We start from the raw sequence: 16117 nt of genomic DNA, 5'->3' as shown, positions 1-16117 counted from the left end.
ACCAATATTGTCACATGTGCAATGTGTATGCAACAAAAATGTTGAGGGACCAACAACTAGCCATTGAAATAGTCCATCATAATAGCAATGAATATGTGGTAGTAATGTTGTGGGAGTGACAACTAGCTGTCAAGATAAGTTGTTGCAATTGCAACAACTTTCTATACTAATTTTTAAAAAATGGATGCAAATTTTGAATAAGTCCTCCTAGATTCCCCATGAGGACATCATAAATAGGCTCAAATTTAGCTATGATGCTCTCCTAGCCCACAATAGATTCACACAATTAGTTGTCTTACAATTATAGTTTAATATTGAGCTTCACTTGGTTTTGAGAATAGTTTAATATTCTCTACTAATCAGGGCCAACCACATGAAGGTGGCAGCTCATTTTCCCACCCCCCCACCCCCAAAATCTAAATTCCTTGTTAACATCTAAAATCTTTAAGAAAGGATGAATTTGTAAAGTACAAAAAAAGGTTTTAGACCTACAAAAGTGACATCATGTTCTCATCTTCTAGTGCATGTCATTTTTTCATCGCATGAGATCATAGGGGCATGACAATGAGATGTAGAGATCACAAGGGCATGACAACAAAATGAAATGATCACAAGGACACAACAATGGAATCCTCTATCTCCACTGATCTCCACAATCCACAAGATCTCTTTATATACATACATACATATATATAGATATATATACATACATACATACATATACATATACATATATACATACATACACATACATACATAGATCATTTAAATGGTTAAGAGGTAATGTCATTGTGGTAAAGGCTCTTGTAAGGGAATAAACCTCATGATTATGGCATTTACATAGAAGAAGAACTTTATTCTTCAACTCCTTGCACTCAACTCTTCATTGAAGTTATTCTTCCAGTAGTGAGAATAATTGCTATGAATTCCTGGGAGCCAAGGGACCATGAACCTATGCTACATTTTTTGGAGATATGGGAGAAGTTACTACCAGATTCATTACTTCATAGCATTTTGGATCATATAGTGATTCCCAAATTAACAACATCAGTAGATACTTTGGATCCTCGTAGGGAGAGTGTACCAATACATGCATGGTTAAATCCTTGGCTTCCATTATTGGGCCAACGTATGGAGCCTTTGTATCCAACCATTTTTTATAAATAGGTGCCAAGAATGAGATAGTATGCTATTGAATCACTCTAAAACCTCTTTACTTTCAAGTCAAAATCTCCTTGGAAATGTGTAATGTTTATTAAGTTATCAAATCTCTTAGAAACAATAGATTGTTCATGTGAATGACCTTGATATTGGCCTTTTTCTCCCATTTTCTCCCATAAATAAATGAATGATAACATGCAAAATGACTGGTATGAAGACTTTTAAAAGACTCCCTCTTATTGCTTGGGAGAATGTTTGTATTCCCCAGGGGAAGGGAGGGCTCAACTTGCAAAGGATTTCAACAATGAATGAACTCTTACTAGCTCAATTACTTTGGAGATGGCACAAGGAAGAGAGGGAATGGAGGAATATTTGGGCTGACAAATATTATAGGGTGAGTTTCATCATTTCCTTTCTTCGGATGCTGATCAAGGGAGTTCTTTGATATGGAAGAATGCTCAGAAATTTAAATATATTTTAAGGAAAGGGGTCAAATGGAAGGTGGGAAATGGTAGGAAAGTTATTTTTTGTGAAGACATTTGGATCTTGGATCACCCTCTTGGTGATGATCCAAGGTGGAATAGGTATATGGAGTAGTGCAAGAATCAATATGGTACTTTTGTGAGTGATTATTGGAAGGATGATTTGTGGGTGAATCTTCATTGGGTGGACCAAAATTTGTTTGAGCTTGCTACATTTTTTAATGCGTTCTTTCTTAACCATGAAGAGGATTTTTTGATTTGGAAAATTGATCCTAGTGGTATGTACTCTATTGCTTCAATCTTTGCTAACTCTTTAAATGATCATGATGAACCTTGTTGGGCTACAGCTTGGGTGAAAGGTTTGACTCCCAAAGTTAATATCTTCTTTTGGATTCTTTTGCAAAATAAAATTTTAACTCTTCACAATCTTAAGAAGAGAGGTTTCATCATTGTTAATCGATGTGTTCTTTGTAATAATGATGGGGAATTGGTAGATCATATTATGCTATATTGTCCCTTTATTAAGATGGGTTGGGATAAAATTTGGATCTTAATAAATGTGGACTGGGTTTTCCATGCTACCATCTAGCTATTCTTTTATAGTTGGAAGGCTCCTTCCAAGAATGCTTTGATTATTAAATTGTGTGACTTTATTCTTCTGTACCTGTGTTGGGGCATTTGGAAGGAGAATAATAATAGGATCTTTAGGGGGGTGGATTCTAGTCCTACTCAAGTTTTCTATAAAGTGAAGGTCCTTATCATTGAAAATATTAAAATTTGTGGTTCTGGACAGCAACCTTGTAATGAGTGGGAGGATGGGGTGCTTAATAATTGGAATATAAGGAGTTTGGGTATGAATGTTAAGGATCCTAACCCAAGGGAGAATGCTAGATGGGATTTTCCTCTAGTGAATTGGTTTAAGATAAACTTTGACGGGGCCTCGAAAGGGAATCCAGGTAAAGAAAGTTGCAGAGTCATCATTATAAATTCTAATGGTGACTTTGTGGGAGGCATGGCTATACCATTAGGGAGTCAAACTAATCATGTTCCTAAAGCTTCTTCTACTCTTCATAGTCTTATCTATGTGAAAAGTATGAATTTGAAGAATATATGGGTTGTAGGTGACTCCCTCAATATCATTAATTATTTAAATAAAACAAATCCACCATCATGGACTATCAGTAATATTATTTCCAAGGCTATTAGAATTATTAATTCTTTCCAAAATTGCATTATATCTCATAAATTTAGAGAAGCCAACTACTTAGCTGATTGGGCTTCGAATGTGGCTTGTGTAAATGATCATAAAATCACTTAGGAGTCATATGAAACCTTACCTCCAATAGGAAACCATCATATCGAATATGATAAATGGAGATCTCAGCAAAATACTTTAATTATGATGGTGTCAGTGTATTTTAATTATGAGTTTAACTCATTTGGAGTGAGGTGGGTTATGATTTTTAGAAAGGTGGGCTTTTCACATAGATTTTGGATAGTTTCTTGCTTTCCTCTTTTTGGTAGTAGTGTGGTTTTTAGCTGCAGACCATTTGGGGCAAAACTAGCTAACTTGGTGCAAAGATTATGGGGGGAAAGAGGAAAAGGGTGGAGTTGCCTAGCTATTTTGAGTGGAAGAATAAGCTAGAGGTGTGGGACATTATGAGGCATGGAAATTTCATAGGGTACATGGAAAGGCTTAGAGGCAATAATCCAACAATTACGCACTAGTTCATTAAATCATGGAAGGATGGCTCTGTGATGGTTAGGAACCAGTGTATGGATGTCACTGAAGAAGTCATAAAGGAGGTTACAGGGTTGGACATGGATGGGATTAATTTTTATTGGGAAAGATAGCTTTCAAACAAGGCTATCAACGACTTTGTGGAGATAGAACAGAAGAGAAATTGTTTGGTCAAAATAGGTAACTCAAATTATAATCTAGCCTCTATTTCTTGACCATGGCATTTTGTGTTCTTTATAATTATGGAATATCTGACTTTGGATGGGAGATTCACTAATTTGTATGGGTGTCATTTTATGTTGGCAAATCATTTTTGACATGATGTTAGGATCAATTATCCTTTTTATCTTCTGTAGTCTCTTAGTATTTATACCCAGACCATTCAAAAAGACCTGAATGGAGAGCATGTTTGCCATGAGGGTCTCATAGTCTTGATTATGAATTTGTTAAAGTCAATTTTTTTTTTTAAACCCAAGAGTTTGAAAGGGGCTGATTAGGATATAGAAGGGAGTATCCCGGATAAGGGCTATGATTTTGAGAGTCAAGATGAAGCCGAAGGGGGTTTGGGAAGCTTGAAAAAGGTCTCGAGTGGAAGTTCAAAAAAGAAGAAAAATATTGTTGAGGATGATGACTCTGACCAAGACCAAGAAAGTGACTTTGTGTTGGAAATTGTGAGAGACCATTCCAATAAGAGGAGTGTAGGTAAAGGAAAGAGTAAAGGCTATAATGACAATTAGATCTTTCCTCCTTCTGATGATGAGCATCTGGCTAAATGGTTGGAGAGGAAAAGAAAATCCTTAAGGCAATAGGAGGATAGGTATAAAACTAAGAAGAATGGGGATTTAGACAATGAGGATGATGGAGAATAGGGGCATATGTCAGATTTGGGTGATAAAGTCGAAGGTCGGCTTGGGTCTTCCAAGGGTTTATTTTGCAACCTAGGTTCAATTCTAAAGGAGATTGGTATCCTCAAGCATCAAATGCATATTGGGCAAGGAAATGGAGAAGCGTAGAAAAACTTCCAGAGGGGAGTGGACATTGGGCCAACATATTGACAAAATTTTGGAGGTTATTGGGAATGCAGAAGAAGTGAAAAATCTCATGCATAAGATACCAATGCTTGAAGCAAAACAAAGGGTAATGGATAAAGATATTAGCAGTATTCAAGGGAAGATGTCAAAATTGGGAACCAAGCTAGGTAATTTGGATAAGCTATTCTAACAACTGGCAGACAATGTGAGTAACCTCTTGAAGAGGAATGAGTGTGATAAGGGCCAGGACTCCCCACTAGGAGTAGTGACTTAGGGACCAAGAAAACATACCCATGCTCACTCTAAAACAATGAGGAAGTCAGAAAGAAGGAGGAGGTGAAGGCTACTACTGAAAATATGAAAACTATAGTGGATCAGGCTGTTGACCTGATAAAGACTTCTTAGCTGGTCAGTTGCTATTCTTTTGATGTACTTTTGTTATTTTTTCCAGCTCTATCTTCTTTGACCTCATGATTGTTTTTGTTTGAGGTCTATTTCATGTTGTTCTAAGCTTCCTTTCTTTGATGTTCTTTTCTCTTAAAATTATGTTGATGTAAAGGTTTTGGGTCCTTTAAAACCTATTTTTACTTAATCAAAACATGCAAAACGTATATGAAAATTTAATAATGGAACTCATCTTGAGGAACTTGTGTATGCTATTGGCAAACATGTCATTGAAAATGTTCATGACCTTTTTTTCTTCTACATGTTTTTGAATGGAGCCTTCACACACCTAGTGCTCACAAATGTCTACTTAAGAATACATATGAACTTGCAATGCACTACTATATGGTGAAATATGTATAAAATCATATAGTCCAACATCACACAAGGTCTTTTTCTTGGTGTGCTTATTTATAAATTTAAGCACCCAAATTTGGTGTCAAGTGCCCTCCTTCTAATTTGGACCTATCTTTATATTTTCCTTTTAGCCCATTCTTTTTCTTGTGGACTATTATAGGTAATTGGAAAGGGGACCCTTTTATGTAGGTTATTTTGGCAACACTATTAGAGTGACCTCATCTTTCAATTTGAATCGTGTAACCACTTCAATTGAGAGGCAACTTGCAATAATTTGGAGAAAGGAAATTCATATTAGTAGATGACTCACAATGGGGTTAATCATCATCAATCATTCTCTTAATTGGTAATTCCAATTTTGAATTCTATATTGAGCTTGTAGTTTGGGGGTACAAGGTCCTCACTAGTCTGCTCTTTCTCAAATTGGAGAAGTTTCCTATGGAGATCAAACTAATTAGTGATCAAGGTCCAAGTGTTCTGAATTTTTGTTCCCATTGACATATTTGACAATGCCATCAACATTAGAACTATGATTTTGGTCATTATACATCATAAATTGGCTATAACTATATTTAGGTGGTTGTGATCAATAACTTAATATCATAGCAGTGTCGTCAACATTTTGTGTTAGGAACAATATCATTCTTTGACAGAGATCATATTAGATAGTTATCCATTTGTTGACTATGACCATATTAGGTAGAAGTCATACTATTTGATAGTGATCATCATATTTGGAAATGACCATTACACTGTGATATATTTAGCATTATATTAGCATGTTCTGGTAATGTATACCTTATATTCATAGGGATAAGAATACATACATACATATATACTATTGATCTTTGTTTGGTTTTGATAAGTGAGTTTCTATGGACTTAAGTCATTTATTTAGTTCATGTCGAATAAGTAACATATGTTGAGCACAACATATAATTTAGAGCATGCCAAGTAAACAATCAGTGTCAAGTCACTCATGTGTCGAGTCACTCAAGTACCATGTAGCCAGTAGATGCCAAGTGATTCAGGAGCTGAGCAAGTAGTGCATGCCAAGACATTTAGATGTTGAGTGACACTATTAAAGTTAGTATGTGCTAAGCACCAGGGACTTTAGTTGCCAAGTAACACAATTTTGTCATAGTTTTTTTTATTAGCACAAACTACTATGTAAACCATTTTTGAGCCAACTTAAAGATTGAATTTTGATATTTTGGTGGTAAGGATGAATCTTAAGTTGGAATCTCTATGCATTACATGCCCCCAATTAGGTAAGGGAATGTTTAAGTAGTAATATGGATGAATCATAGCCATTGATTCATACCTAACCATAAGTCATCTAGGTCTTCTTAAGGAAGACAATCCCTAAAGTTTATATGAGTGTGAAAGGGAATGAATGAATGATCAAGGAGAGTTTTGCATGCACAAACCAGAACATTCATGGTGACCAAGGCATTTTGATATGAATTGTACTATAGAATCAATTAAAGGAGAATAGAGGAAAGAAATAGTGAACAACAGAGAGACATCTGATCAAGAAGGATCAAGTATACAATAGGATAGAGGTGATCTATCATCAAGCATAAGAATGCTAATCACAGGATCAATGTTGAGACATTCAAATAGTTGAATCAATTAAATCTCTTAACAAAGTAGTCCTAACAGCTATATTGAAATCCTCTAACAAGGTGCTTACTTAATTGTGAGTTGAAGTACTTTAACAAGGCACACTTTTAATAGGGTAAGATCTAACAGTATTTGTAAGCCTTTCACAATGCAGACCTTTCACAGGGTAGATCATGGTTGATGATCAAAGATTGTAACCTTCATTTGATACACTTTATTAGAATAGTAGTGAATATTTGTGGGTGTCATCCCCACCCCATTTTTACCTTCTCATTGGAGGGTTTATGGGTAATCATATCTTGTGTCATATGTGTGAATACTTACTTGTTTACATGATTTATATAGTATTTCAGTTTACTTGTTGAATAAGTGAGATGGATGTGTGGTGAATATTTTGTGGGTCAAAGTTTGAAGCAATGATTCACCCCCCCTCCTCCCTTGTCTTAGAATTTTACCTTTCCTATTGTCATTCCAACAATATACATACATACATACATATATATAGGCACAAACACACACACACACACACACACACACACACACACACACACACACACACACACACACACACACACACATACATACATACATATATATATAGACACACACACATACATATATACATACATATATACATCTACATATGTTATTTTATCACCTTGGAAAATTGTATTTGATACTACTAGCTAAGAACAACTAATTGTTCATTTTATTGTACCTAATCTGATGATAGTTCAACAACAATTTGTAATCAACCCAAATAATCAGCAACTAGACCAATCTAACTAGGTTATGGCTTGTTTCTTTCAAAGAATACATGCTATGATATGTTTCTCTAAAATTTCTTATGAACTCTACCCATTTTTCCTAGTTTGCATTATTTTTGTGCAAGATCTTGATCTAAGTCACTTAGAAGGGGTTGAGTGAGTTTTATTGTTTTAATTTTATATATATATATATATATATATATATATATATATATATATATATATATATATATATATATATATATATATATATATATATATATATATATATATATAAAGACTTCAAGTTATGCAAGTTGTCATGTATTGCATCTGCATTTGCTTTGCCATTTCTTATAAGAGTGTTTCAAGGTTGGGAACCACTTCAACATCCTTTGCATGGTTTAGAGGTAATGTTATTGTGGAAGTGAGATTAAGTTTAGTGAAGAGTTGAGTGTAAGGAGTTACTACCCTGAACCTATGCTACAAATTCCTCAAAGCCAAGGGATCCTAAACCTATGCTATGTTTTTTGGAGACATCGGAGAAGATATTACTAGTTTTAGTACTTCATAACATTTTGGATCATATAGTGATGCCCAAATTAACTTCAATACATGCATGGTTACATCCTTGGCTTCCATTATTGGGCCAATGTATGGAGACTTTATATCTAAACATTCATTATAAATTAAGAAATACACTTCATGCTTGGCATGCAAGTGATCCATCTGCATATGCAATTTTATCACCTTGGAAAATTGTAATTGATCTTGCTAGCTAGGACCAACTAATTGTTCACTTTATCATACCTAATCTGATGACAGTTCTATAGGAACTTGTGATCAACACAACTAATCAACAACTAGATCAATTTAACTGGGTCATGTTTCAGGCATGTGCTATTCCCATTTATCATATGGTTGCAATGTTGGAGGCAACATTTTTTCCAAAGTGGCAGTAGATTTTGTATCATTGGTTTCATTCAAGTCCTAATTTTAATGAAGTAATAAAATGTTTTTAGGGTGGAAAGGGCCATATAATGAAGAGGAAACTTGAAAACTTGAATGTTGAAATGTTGAAATGAAAGCTATTGAGGATCAAACACCTATCCTAGAGTTACAACACAATGTGAAGTTGATTTTAGATATAAGAAAATAAAATAAAATATGACATAAATCATTCCCCATTTTTTTTTATTGTGAATAGTTGTGCACGAAAGAGGGTGGAGAGCTTTGAACGTTGGTGGAGATCTCATTGTCATGCCCTTGTGATGGCTGCATCTTTTTGTCATGACTTTATAATCTCTACATTTTGTTGTCATGCCCTTGGTGGAGATTAGTGGAGATCTATGATATTGTTTTTGTGCCTTTGTGATCGTTGCATTTCATTGTCATGCCCTTTTGATCTCTGCATTTTGTTTTCATACCCTTGTGATCTCCATGCCCTTGCTCTATGATTTTGTTGTCATGTCCCACACTTGTGATCTTCGTGCCCTTTGCACTACAACATTTGGGGTCAAATTACAATGGTAATTTGTGATGACGATGTAATTTGTGGTGTTTTTTTTTTATTTTACAATTTGTGATAATGGTTAACTTAGACCCAAATGTAGCAGTGCTTTCTCTATGATTTTCTTCAAGAGGAGAAGAGATATCTATGTATATGTTCTTTTCTTTTCCTTCTAAACATTCATCTCTTTATATTTCTCATAGTAGGTGATTAAATAAGCTTCTCTTATATATATATATATACAAAGATCTATCTATTTACATACATACATACATACATATATAGAGATCATAAGGGCATGAAAACAAGATGCAGATATATATATATACACACACATAAATACATACATCTGCATATACAATTTTATCACCTTGGAAAAGTATATTTAATCTTTACTCAATCACCAAGAGATAATATAACCTGAAAGTACAAATTTTTGCATAGTTAGTTTGGTATGAATAGTTACAATTGAATTCATCCAAGGAGAGTGAGTCTACTCATGTTGATAATTTCTCCATGTATTGGGTGTTTAAAGGAGATAGACTTATAGAAGCTTAGATGTTGTTTATGGATATCGGATGATTCATTTGTAATGCCAATATATCCTCCTCCATATTTGGCACAAGGAGGGCATGGAAAGAACCAAGGACAAAGGCACACCCAAAAATTCAAACCAACCTTGCATAATTAACACAACAAAAGAAAACACACAAAGAGGACAATACCTCTACTGTAAGGTCTTCTGGATTATGACCAGATACAAAATACATTCAAGATCAAAGATCCAACATCCACTTCACAGCGCTAGACACATATGCTATGAACTCTCCAAACTTTCACATTCTGCTCTTTACTCACTCTCCTCTACCCTAACTCTAAGCCTAAACACTTGATTTATACTTGCCAAAATGGCTTACAAATCATTATAGAACAATACCTAATAGGAAGGCCAACCCAAAATTAGTCTAGACACATCCCAAGAAAAGATATTAACATAAATGTAATGATCAAAAACAATTTTGCAAGTAGGCTTGCACCGAAAGAGTAGAAATCACATCAAAAATGTTGATACTCGACATCAATAGGACAACTCAGCACATGAAGGATCACTCAACATCCACTAAGTAACTAGACCTATGAAGAATACCTCAGCACACACTATGGGATTCAGCATACACTATAGAGCAAGATGGGATAAGACATGAACCTGACTATTAACATGACATGGGATAACATAAATTCAACTTAAGTACAAAATTACTAGCACTTGGTAATTGTTGCAACTCAGCAATGTCTAAAACTCAGCAACAACTAGCGAAAAGAAAACTAACACATCAACCTAGGATGCTCCTACATGATACAACTAGGGTAGAAAGAAATGATTCTCCTAAATCATGCAAGTGTCACAACCTGAGTTGAATCCAACTTAGATTGAGAAATCCATGTAGCATCTTCAATTGGTCTATTCTTCCACTTTACCAAATATTCATAGTACTCTTTTCCTCTTGTGCTTTTACAAATTCTCTAATCCAATATTTATTCAACCTCTTCAATCTACTTCTTAGGATAATCATCAAGTACACAACTTCATCATCTCACTCATGATGCCTATACAAATCAACAACATTGAATATAGGAGATATACCCATGTTATTAGGTAATTCAACTTCATAAACATTTCCATTGTCAAAATTCTTCAAAATCTTACAAGGTCCAAACTTTTTCATTTTCAACTTACTATATGTTCCAACTAGAAATATTCCTTTCTTTAAATGAACCATCACCTCATCACTAACTTCAAAAATATGATGTCTTCTAGACTTATCAACATTTTCCTTGTACTTCTAATTACTTTGTTACAATTTTAGCTTCACTTCCTTATGCAAAGACTTAATAAAATCAACCAATTCTTCTCCTGTAGCACTTCTCTTCTCTTCACTAGCAACATCTCTTAAATTTGATACTCCTCTAGGCTTCATTCTAGTAACAATCTCAAAAGGTTTCTTCCATGTACTTCTATTCATATAATTATTAGATGCAAACTCAGCTTTTGGCAATACCATCTTCCAATTATGTGTTTCATCTCCAACTAAGCATATCAGCAAATTACCCAAGCTTATATTCACAACCTCTATCTATCCATTAGTCTATGGATGGAATGTAGAACTAAACTTCAACTCAGTACCCATCTTCTTCCACAAAGTTCTCCAAAAAAAACCAACAAACTTACTGTCTCTGTCAGAAATAATACTTCTCGATAATCCATGCAGTCTAAGAATCTATTTAAAGAAAATTTCAGCAACATACTTAGCATTAGATGTCTTCTTACATGGTATAAAAGGAGCCATTTTAGAAAATCTATCCACAACAAAAAGTATAGAATCGCACCCCTTTTTTGTTTTAGGCAAACCAAGAGCAAAATCCATACTGATGTCACTCCAAGGTTTCTCAGGAATAAAAATAGGTGTATACAATCCAATATTCTGACTCACTCCATTTGCAACTTGACAAACTCCACAACTCTTCAAATTTATGAACATCCTTATACATCTATGGCCAATAATACTTCTCCTTCAACAAACTCAATTTCTTACCAATGCCAAAATGTCCAGCCAATCCACCACTATGCTTTTCCTTAATCAGATTCAACCTCATAGAACTTCTAAGAATACACAACTGAATACCTTTGAACAACATACCTTCTTGAATGAAATATTCATCATACTTACTGATGTGATCTATTAGATTTGGTGCTCTGCACTCTCTTCGCACCTCAAAAAAATTAGGATTAGCATCATACAACTCTTTCATTTCATCAAAACTAAGAAATTCAACCTTCATTTTAGTCAGCAAGGAACATCTTCTACTTAATGCATCAGCAACTCTATTAGTAACTCCACTCTTATGCATAGTCACAAATGTAAAACTTTGCAAATACTCAAACCACTTCATATGTCTCTAATTCAATTTATGTTGATTTTGTAAGTATTGTAAAGCTTTATGATTAGTATAGAGCATAAGCTCTTTAGGAATAAAATAATGTCTCCATTTCTTCAATGCTTGAACAATAGCATAAAACTCTTGATCATACACATAATACTTCCTTTTAGTATCATTCAAATTTTCACTAAAGAAAGCAACAGGCTTACCTTCTTGACTTAATATAGCTCCTATTGCATTACCACTTCCATCACATTCAACTTGAAATACTTTGTTGAAATCAGGCAAAGCCAATATAGGTAATTCAACAACCTTTTGCTTCAAATTCACAAAACTTTTATCAGCTCCATGTGTCCACTTGAATTCCTTTTTATCTCCTCTCATTGTCTCAGTCATAGCATTACAAACAACACTAAAATTCTTTATAAATTTTTTGTAAAAGCCAGCCAAACCATGAAATGATCTTACCTCACCCACATTTTTAGGTGTAGGCCATTCCAAAATTTCTTTAACCTTCTCTACATCCATTCTCAAACCATCAATTGAAATCACAAATCCCAATTACGTAATCTCTTCTTGCATAAAAGAACACTTTTTCAAATTAATCAATAACTTTTCCTCTTTCAATCGTTGCAATACTCACCTAACATGGTCAAGATTTTCTTCCTTAGTCTTGTTGAATATCAAAATATCATCCAAATAAACAATCACAAACTTACCAAAGAATCTTTTTAGAACTTCATTCATCAACCTAATGAAAGCACTAGGTCCATTAGTCAAACCAAAAGGCATAACCAACCATTCATACAAACCATCTTTTGTCTTGAAAGCAATCTACCATTCATCACCTTCTCTAATTATAATCTAATGATAGCCACTCTTCAAATCAATCTTGGTAAAATACTTTTCTCTACTCAAACAATCCATTATGTGATACATCCTCAGCATAGGAAACCTATATTTCACTGTGATCTTGTTAATAGCTATGGAATTAGTACACATTCTCCATTCTCCATTCTCTATAGGTGCTAATATAGCAAGTACAACACATGGACTCAAACTTTCTTTGATCAAACCTTTTTGCAACAATTCATGCACTTGTCTATTAAGTTCTTTATTCTCTATAGGTGTCAATCTATATGGTACTTTTTCTGGAAAACTAGCTCTAAGAATTAGATCCATATAATGACTTATACTTCTCAATGGTAGTAAACCATCAGGAATATCCTCAACAATGATATCCTTATACTCATTCTATAATTTTTTAATTTCTATGGGTACTTGGTTACCACTAGCTAATATTACTCGATCATTATAACATTATGTTTCTCGATCATTACTACCAACACTTGGTCCTCTAGAAACTATAGCGAAATAGACTTGATTCTTCTTCACTTCATTTTCAAATTGCTTTCTATTAACCATGCAAACTTTTATTGTAGTGCAATTAATCTCATCTAGGATTTCAATCAAAGGCAGTAATATTTGCTTCTTCCCATTCACCTAAAGAGTATATTGATTCAATCTTCCATCATGTACATCACATCTATCATATTGCCAAGGTCTACCCAACAAAATATGACAACAATCCATAGTCATAATATAACACAAAACTTCATCAAAGTAATGTCCAATCTTGAACTTGAAAATACATTGCTCACTTACCAATATCTTATGCTCATCCTTGATCTATGAAACATGATAAGTTTTGAGATTCTTTAGCCTCTGCAACTACATCTTTATAACTAGCTCTTCTGATGCCAAATTTATAGAACTTCCACTATCAATGATTGCCTTGCTACATTTTCACTCCATCTTACATCTAGTCTTGAGAATACTTTTTCTAATGACAGGTTCCTCATCACTTCCCTTATTACATAAGGTTCTTCTCACCATCATATTTTCTCCAACCTCGGGTCCACTTGGTGAACTCTCAATGTCTTCTTGTATCAAAACATTTCTATTATTTTTCCCACTTTTAGAAAATCTACATTCAAAAGATCTATGGCCTTTTTACCACATCTAAAATAATTACCATGGAAACCACCTCTAGGATAAGAATTACCTCTTCCTCAGTATGAACTACCAACTTTTCATTAGGTATTGTCTTTGTCATCATTCTTCCATTTAGAATTGCCTTTATCTTGTATAGAATTGTTAGATCTACCACCTTCACCATAAGATCTTCTTCTACCTTTCTAGAATCTACCACCTCTACCTCTTTGTCTTTGTTTGTTCCTCTTTGTCAAGATTTCCTCAGCTTTCAACATATATTGGTATGCTTCTTCCACACTTTCCAACTTCACAAAACTTATTTCATCTTGAATCCTAGATCTTAATCAATTTATGTACCTTATAATTTTCTCAACATCATTATCCACATGTCTAGATCTAATGCCCAATCTATAGAATTCCTTAGTATAATCTTTCACAATCATGTCCTTTTGTTTCAAATTTTGCATCTTTCTCAACAAGCTAACTTGGTAATCAATAGGAAGGAATTTGTTCTTCACCTTGTTAACCATTTTCAACCAAGTCTTGATCTTCTCCTTTTCTCTCCTTTTTCTATTCAATTGCAAATGCTTATTCAATTGCAAATGCTCCCACTATAGTGAAGCATGACATTTTAGCCTAGTAACTGCAATCTTCACCTTCCTATTATATAGATTTTTTTCATACTCAAATAAGATCTCCATATCTAAGATCCAATCTAGCATAGCATTGGTTTCCAACTTTCCATCATAAGGAATAACTTCTATAGTAGGGTTTGAATGTGCTCTAGATAGTACTCTTAGCAATCTTTCCTCATCTTGATCTTCCTCCAGTTCTAGATTAGGGTTTTGTGCTAGTACTTCATCATCACTTACATCATCAAGATGTGCTTTTCTCCTCTAGGTTATCTCCACAACATCTAATCTAGCTGAAATTTGTCTCAATTTATCCAATATAGCATTATCCACATTTTCTCTCCCACAAACCATCTTTACAAATCTATTCCTGCAAGATCGTAAACCTCTGCAACTTATACATCAAATCTATAGTTCTGCAACCCTACAACCAAATTAAAATTAGGGTTCTACACAATCCAATCTCCATAAGGATGAACCTCATGCTCTAATACCACCTAACACAAGGAGGGTATGGAAAGAACCAAGGCCAAAGGCACACCTAGTAGTCCAAACCAACCTTGTAGAGTTAACACAATAGAAGAAAACACACAAAGAGGACAACACCACAAAGAGAGTGAACAATATTGTTTTATAGATTCATGAAAATATTAGCATACATGCCTAGCTATAAGGCCTCCTATGTTATAGCTAGATACAAAATAATTCAAGGTCAAAGATCCAACATCCAATTTGCAACTCTAGACACATATGCTATGAACTCTCCAAACTTTCATGTTCTACTCTTTACTCACTCTCCTCTACCCTAACTCTAAGCCTAAACACTTGATTTATACTTGCCAAAATGACTTATAGATCATTCTAGAACAATACATAATAGAAAGGCCGACCCAACAATGATTTGTACACAGCCCAAGAAAAGATTTTAACATAAATGTCATGATCAAAAATAATCTCACAAGTCAGCTCGCACCAAAAGTGTAGAAATCATGTCAAAAATGCTAACACTTAGCATCAACAAGAAAATTGAACACATAAAGGATCACTCAGCATCCACTAACTAACTCAGCACATGAAGAATAGCTCAGAACATGAAGAAGAGCTTGATACACACTGTGGAACTCAGCACACATTGCAAAGGGATATGTGATAACACACAAACTTAAGTGTTAACATGATGTGGGATAACTTGAAATTGGCTTAAACTACAAAATTACTAGCACTCACCAATTGTTGCAACTCAACAATGTCTTAGACTCAACTAAAACTAGCATAATGAAACAAATGAGTAGGATAAAACGTCAACCTAGGATGCTCCTACATCAATATTGAATTTCTATATCATCAAATTGCTAGATACGAGTCACTAGACTTGGTCTTCTGAAATGGCATGGGCTACTTAGAATTTTGAAACTTGAACCATTGAATTGTATATTTAGATTGATGAACCAA

Source organism: Cupressus sempervirens, chromosome 2 (genome assembly GCF_028749045.1).
Source record: "Cupressus sempervirens isolate cs-2001-9-10 chromosome 2, ASM2874904v1, whole genome shotgun sequence".
In the NCBI taxonomy this organism is placed as follows: domain Eukaryota; kingdom Viridiplantae; phylum Streptophyta; class Pinopsida; order Cupressales; family Cupressaceae; genus Cupressus; species Cupressus sempervirens.
Note: the sequence above shows the minus strand (reverse complement) of the source record.